The following is a 6,837-nucleotide window of genomic DNA, read 5'->3' as shown; positions in this document are numbered from 1 at the left end:
GGTGTATGTGGACTCCTCTTTTACCCGTATGAGTGCTTTGCAGTCTGATTATTCCTTGTTATAATTAATTTATAAAGTCTCTATTTTTCCCTTTTTAGTATTTTTGCTCAGTACTTTTGCTCAAGTATATACTGAGATCTCTCATTTAAATTTCCATTTAGGAAAACTTACACAGGGATAGACCTATGGAAGATTACATATAACTCTTGTTCCATTTAATCAACTACATTTTTTTAGTAAAACATACCCCAAAATCCAGTCAAGAATAAAAAATAGTACTTGGAATTTATACAGTTAATCATTGACTTTGTGGTTTTGTAGTACGACTCAAGAATTATTGGATAGAAAAGAGGTTTGAAAAGCATGAAACCTTTAAAAACTTAAGTGGAATTATTTATTATGTAACAGTTTATTCAGGACTGACGGCCATCTCTGTAAAAGATCTCGCTACACAAGAGAGCCCCCCACCTCCCTCACTCACTTGTGTGAGTTTGTTACAGAGATCAGACATTCCCAGATCTTCTTTGTAGCCCTTTCAGTCCTGAACCAACAATGACCTACTGTTTTACCTAAAGCAAAAGCACTCCTTTCTCTTCTTTGACTCTTGATAGAAACTTTAAGTAGTTTATCTTTCCTCTAGATAATTTATTTTAGCTTGGAAATGATTTATGTCACTTCCTTGCCCTTTGCTAGACAAAAAAAGCTCTTGTCCTGAATCTCAACAGTTGGATGCTATTACCTACCTTGGTAGCAAAATGCTGTGTATACAAGGTGTTTCTCCTACTACCCAAACTAGAATTTAACTAAAATTGTGTGTGTAGTAGCTCATATGTCTTGGTAAGTAATGGGAAGTTCCAGATTGGCCCTCTTGTAATTAAGCCTGGTGTTTTAATAGCTCCTATTCTGATTTTATTTCCCAAACATGAAGTGGCAAGAATGGTACAGAGAATTCCCTATATCCCTTCGTCAAAAAGTCCATTCAGATTTTGCTACTTGTTCCAATTATGTCTCTATAGCAAAACTTCCAACCCATTTGGTTCTTAGTCTTCAGTCTGATGTAGTTCTTCCTTTTTTTCCCTTTAATTTCTTTCTTTCTTTTTTTAATATGGATGCATCTATGACATGTGGAAGTTCCTGGGCCAGGGATTGAATCTAAGCTGCAGGTTCGATCTATGCCACAGCTGCAGCAAAGCCAGGTCCTTTAACCCACTGCGCTGAGCCCGGGATGGAACCCACACCTCAGTGACCGGAGCTGCTGCAGTCAGATTCTTAACCCATTGCCACAGTGGGAACTCCGGTTCTTTGCTTTCGCCTTTGCTTTTTCAACAGATATTTCTGGTGACTTGGTAATTTGTAGGTCATGGGTGATGTTGACAAGGGTAGGCAAGGCAGGGAGGCTGGTTGAGAATTTGGAGACTTAGCAACTTGGTCGTGAGAGAAGAAGAAATGGGATGGTGGATGTGGAAGCGTGTGGAATCAAGGGCGGGCATGTGACTAAAGGAAATTGTGGCACTTGTGATGGTGCAAAGATGCCTGTATTCAGTACACATTTGTTGTGTGCTGCTTGGTGTCAGCTACAGTTTCAGTCACTTCCCGCTTTGGTTTTCTGGTGATTTTTTTCCTAAGTGCCTCCTGAACCATGAATGCTTTTAATAGTTTTAAAGAAGAATTTGATGACCAGTTTTAATGTCATGAATCTGACCATTTAGGTTCTTAAACCCCACCCCCCCAATGTGTACACACATGCGCGTGCGCGCGCACACACACACACACACAACCGAGCTTCTCAAGTGTAAACCGTGACCTTGTTCGTCAGCACTGGGCTTGGGCAGCTGTGCAATCATACTTGGTGCATGAGCCAGTCATGATCCTCTCTAGTTTTTTTTTTTTTTTTAAATTTATTTTTTATTTTTTAATTTAATTTAATTTTTTTTTATTACTCAAATGAAGTTATCACATCTGTAGTTGTATAATGCTCATAATCTGATTTCACAGGATCTCTAGTTTGTTTTTACAGAGGCACAGGCTCTGTTGCCTTTTCTTGGCCTTGGAAGATAAAAAAAATTTTCATTCATTCACATTTGAGTGATACAAAAAGGTGAAAGGGTAGTGAGAAGGTATATAACAGAAATCACTGAGGATTTTGAGTCATTTAAGAATTTCAGCCCTCAATCTGGGGTGAAGTACTTAGGGTGTTGAGGTTTGAAGACTCACCCTTTAAATTTTTTTTTTAATTTTTTTGCTTTTTAGGGCCATATCTGAGGCATATGGAAATTCCCAGGCTAGGGACCAAATTGGAGCTGCAGCTGCTGGCCTACACCACAGCACAGCAACTTCAGATCTAAGCCACACCTGCGACCTACACCACAGCTCACAGCAACGCTGGATCCTTAATCCGCTGAGTGAGGTCAGGGATCGAACCTGAGTTCTTGTGGATACTAGTCGGGTTCATTACTGCTGAGCCACAACGGGAACTCCCCTTTTTTAACTATTAATTGAAAAATAATTTCAGAAGCGCTATGTAAAATTCTCAGTTCAGAAACAAAGGTCTTTGGTGTCCAAGCACTCATAAATCTTTTTTTCCCCCTTAAATGTGGGGAAATATTTCTCGCTTACTACCGTCATTAACTGGTAGGCAGAGTAAGCTCTTAGCAACAATTGCGAACATTTTCAACACACGGGAGTCCTATAACTGGTTTTTGAATTTTTAAGTAGAAAGAAAGCTATTACTTGCTATAAAGAGATATTCAGAGCAGTGCTGTCAACAAGCCACTTCAATTAGAAAACTGCAGAACGTCAGGTATGATAACTTTAAAAGGAATTTAAAAATACTTGGTAGTCTGAGTTTTGCAAACTTTTCAACTCTAGCGATCTTAAAGTGGGGAGAAACAAAGGTGCTTCCAACTCTTTCCTATTAAGTATTGAAAAGAATTTGGGTTCAACCTTCCCATGTTTGGAAATTGTTTTATCTTAGGGAAGGTAGGAGCTCTTTTTGTAAGTTTATTTAAATTATCCCTTCCTCTAAACTACCCAGTGGAATAACTCCCTTTTGTTGAGTGCCAGGGTGGAGAAGTGTGGGCACAAGCAGGTATTGGGAATTTTATTTGCTTTCCTATTTAATATTCATCATTCTATGAGGACATACTTTTTTTTTTAATGGCATATGAAGTTCCTGTGCCAGGGGTTGAATCTGAGTCGCAGCTGAGACCTGTGCCACAGGTGCAGTTTTTAACCCACTGTGCCAAGCTGGGAATCAAACCCACGCCTTTGCAGGGACCTGAGCTGCCACAGTCGGATTCTTAACCCACTGTGCCAAGCTGGGAATCAAACCCACGCCTTTGTAGGGACCTGAGCTGCCACAGTCGGATTCTTAACTCACTGCACCACAGGGGAAATTCCTTTGAAGAGGTACTCTTACTACTCACATTTTACTGGTATAAATTTGAGTTTTCCAAAGAACAGTTGATTTGGTTAAAGCAACACAATAAGTGGCAGAAGCATGGTTGGGATCCACATCTGGCTGACTCCAAAATCTGAGGCTGTATTTACCTCAACATGTTCCTGTGGTATAGACCTTAGGCAACAGCAAAATTCTCTTGTGGTTCATTGATTTAGCAATGGACTGTATCAAAGTAACCCTGATTTCACTGTCCTCATTAGCTACAATTAGTGCCTAACCCAGTACATTTTTTTTTTTTTGTCCTTTTGCCTTTTCCAGGCATATGGAGGTTCCCAGGCTAGGGGTCTAATCGGAACTACAGCTGCTGGCCTACACCACAGCCACAGCAACGTGGGATCCGAGCCGCATCTGCAACCTATACCACAGCTCATGGCAACGCCGGATCCTTAACCCACTAAGCAAGGCCAGGGATCGAACCTGCAACCTCATGGTTCCTAGTCGGATTCATTAACCACTGAGCCACGACAGGAACTCCTGACCCAGTACATCTTAATCTGAGTTTCTTAAAACCATTTCCCTACATCCTAGCAGGAGCAGAAGGGGTCATTTGTCCATACTTGCATCTTCAGCACATGGTAGCTTGTCAGGGTAGGTGACTTTGCTGAACACTTTAGTTAAGGCTAAACTGTAAGATAAAAGTTGCTGTTGGTTTGCTCTAGTTGGACTTTGCCACTATAGCCAGAACTAAAATAGGTGGGTTGAATTATTCTAGAGTATAGTGACTGGGATTGCCTTATGGCCACCAAGTTCAGGTACCATGGGCCTTGTGACTGCAGTAAAATCTTAACTAGTGATGAAGATGCTAGGAAAGAGAAGAGAATTATATGAAATCAGACTTTATTCTCTCTCCTCTTCCCAACTTCTTGAACATAATGAACTTGGAACCTAGCAGAGGCTCTCTACACTCTATGTGAGCAGTCTTCTGGGCACCTTCAGATCCACTCTCACCCTCTGGCCCTGCTTGGTTGGCCTGGATGGACATGGCAACAGGCTCCCCTGCTTTCTGGCTCCTGGCTGGCTTTGGCCAGTGCAGAGCCCCATTAGGAAATTGGAGAGATGGAGAAACAGAATCAGATGTTTGTTTATTCCTCTGGCTGCCTCTCTTCAAGGTCACCTTGGGTTGGCTGTGTCCCTCAACTAAATGTGGCCTCTTAGGGGGACCTCTGCCCAATCCTCTCCTGATTTCCCTTAGCTGTCCCTTTGAACCTAATGTGCTCACTGTCCCTGTGGTTCTTCTGTACTCGTTTGTAACTGGTCTCTATTAAACTCTTCTCAAGTCATGATTTTAGTGTGCCATCTGCTTGCTGCTGGCACTGTGACTGCTACAGCAATAGGTACCAGAAACGACCCTAGGAACCTGACCCTAGAATTCCATTCTGAGATTTGGGGAGAACAGGGCTAATGTCAGTGTGGGGGCAATGGGACATGAGTTAACTGGCATATGGTGGTGCCACAACTACTTAAGCTAATCAGTGTGATAGCCTGGAAAAGCTACCAGTTGGAGGGCAAGACTTTGATAGACCAAATGGCTGTGGCACCTCGTCATTGTGGCCAGTTGTGACTAAAAATTTTGTAGCCACCTCACTTTTGACAGCTCTAAGAAGGCACCCAGGGGAAGAGAAAAGCAAAAGCTCTGAACAGGAAAATAAGACATATGAGGAGCTCAAGAGCCTCTCTGGCAGCTTTTTTTTTTGTCTTTTTTGCCATTTCTTGGGCCGCTCCCATGACATATGGAGGTTCCCAGGCTAGGGGTCGAATCAGAGCTGTAGCCGCCAGCCTACGCCAGGGCCACAGCAACGTGGGATCCGATCTGCGTCTGTAACCTACACCACAGCTCACGGCAACGCCAGATCCTTAACCCACTGAGCAAGGGCATGGATCAAACCCGCAACCTCATGGTTCCTAGTCAGATTCGTTAACCACTGCGCCACGACAGGAACTCCTCTCTGGCAGCTTTGATGGGGTCCTTCATTGGTGGTCACAGAGCAGTTCTGGATAAGCCCAGGATTGGTTGTAAGAGCTGCACTAGTTGTAGCACCAATGAAATGCCCAGCCCAGTAAGATCTCTAAGGGCACCAGTAGGGAAAGGAGATGGCATTTGAGCATTTGGGCTGCAAATTTCTCTGGACCTTTATTGCCCATGGAGACACCTCCCACCACTGCCTCCAGTTCCATAACCAGAATTAATCCCACCATTTCTGTTGGTTACAGGGTCTGCTCCTGGAGGAGAGCCTCTAAACAAAGGAGGACATTTAAAGATTTCTCCAGTCTTTTTGGGGATCCTAGAGAGTGTTTGTGGGAGGAGCTGCTAAGTGTATTAGACCATCGGGTCATAGGGCGGCCCCTCACCCTAACATTTAGTGACCACTTGAAGAATGTTTGCATTCCAGCCCACTGACCTTGGTCTTGATTTTTTTCCTTCCACATGTTTTATTTTGAAACTTTTCAAACCTACAGAAAAGTTGAACAAATAGTGAAAGGGACAGCCTTATATCCTTCACCTATTAATTCTCAACATTCTGTCTCTCTTTTTTGCTGAACTGTTGTTTGGGTTGAAGTATGTGAAGAAAATCCAGCCTCCCAGAAATACATAGTTGGAAAAGGGAAGATTTTTTGTTTGTTTGTTTTTGCTTTTTAGGGCCTCACCTGGAACATACGGAGGTTCCCAGGCTAGGGGTCTAGTTGGAGATACAGCTGCTGGCCTACACCACAGCCACAGCAATGTGGGATCTGAGCCACGTCTGTGACCTATACCACAATGCTGTAGCTGAATCCCCAACCCACTGAGCAAGGCCAGGGATCGAACCCACAACCTCATGGTTCCTAGCTGTGTTTGTTAACCACTGAGGCACAATGGGAACTCCCAGGAAGAGTTTTTTTTAATAGTTCAGATAATTGTGTATACTTTTTTGGTAATGATCACAAAACTTGACAAGTGGTGGTTTCTTTTTTGGGGGTGGGGGGAAAACCTGTGGCATGAAGTTCCTGGGCCAGGGACGGAAATCGAGGCACAGCAGTGACCTGGGCTGCTGCAGTGACGACACTGAATCCTTAACCCACTGAGCCACAAGAGAACTCCAAGTGGTAGTTTCTTAAAGGTCTATGTAATTTTTGTTTGAAAGCTTGAATTACACTATTAGCCACAAATGCTGTTAGTTGTTTTCCTTGAAGTGGTGGGTTCAGTTTGTTCATTTTTGAGAAATGTCTGCTAATTCCACGAGTCAGAGTAATCATAGTTTGCCATTCATTCTTGTAAGAAAAAATTGTGGGAGGAAACAGTAGTTCAGTTCACAAATCCAGACAGGGGTGCTTTTCCCTGGAGGCATCCATTGAACTCATTGTCCTCAGTGTCTTTTCCCAAGAATAAAGACATTCTT

Source organism: Phacochoerus africanus, chromosome 1 (assembly GCF_016906955.1).
Source record: "Phacochoerus africanus isolate WHEZ1 chromosome 1, ROS_Pafr_v1, whole genome shotgun sequence".
In the NCBI taxonomy this organism is placed as follows: Eukaryota; Metazoa; Chordata; class Mammalia; order Artiodactyla; family Suidae; genus Phacochoerus; species Phacochoerus africanus.
This window is presented reverse-complemented; position numbering follows the sequence as displayed.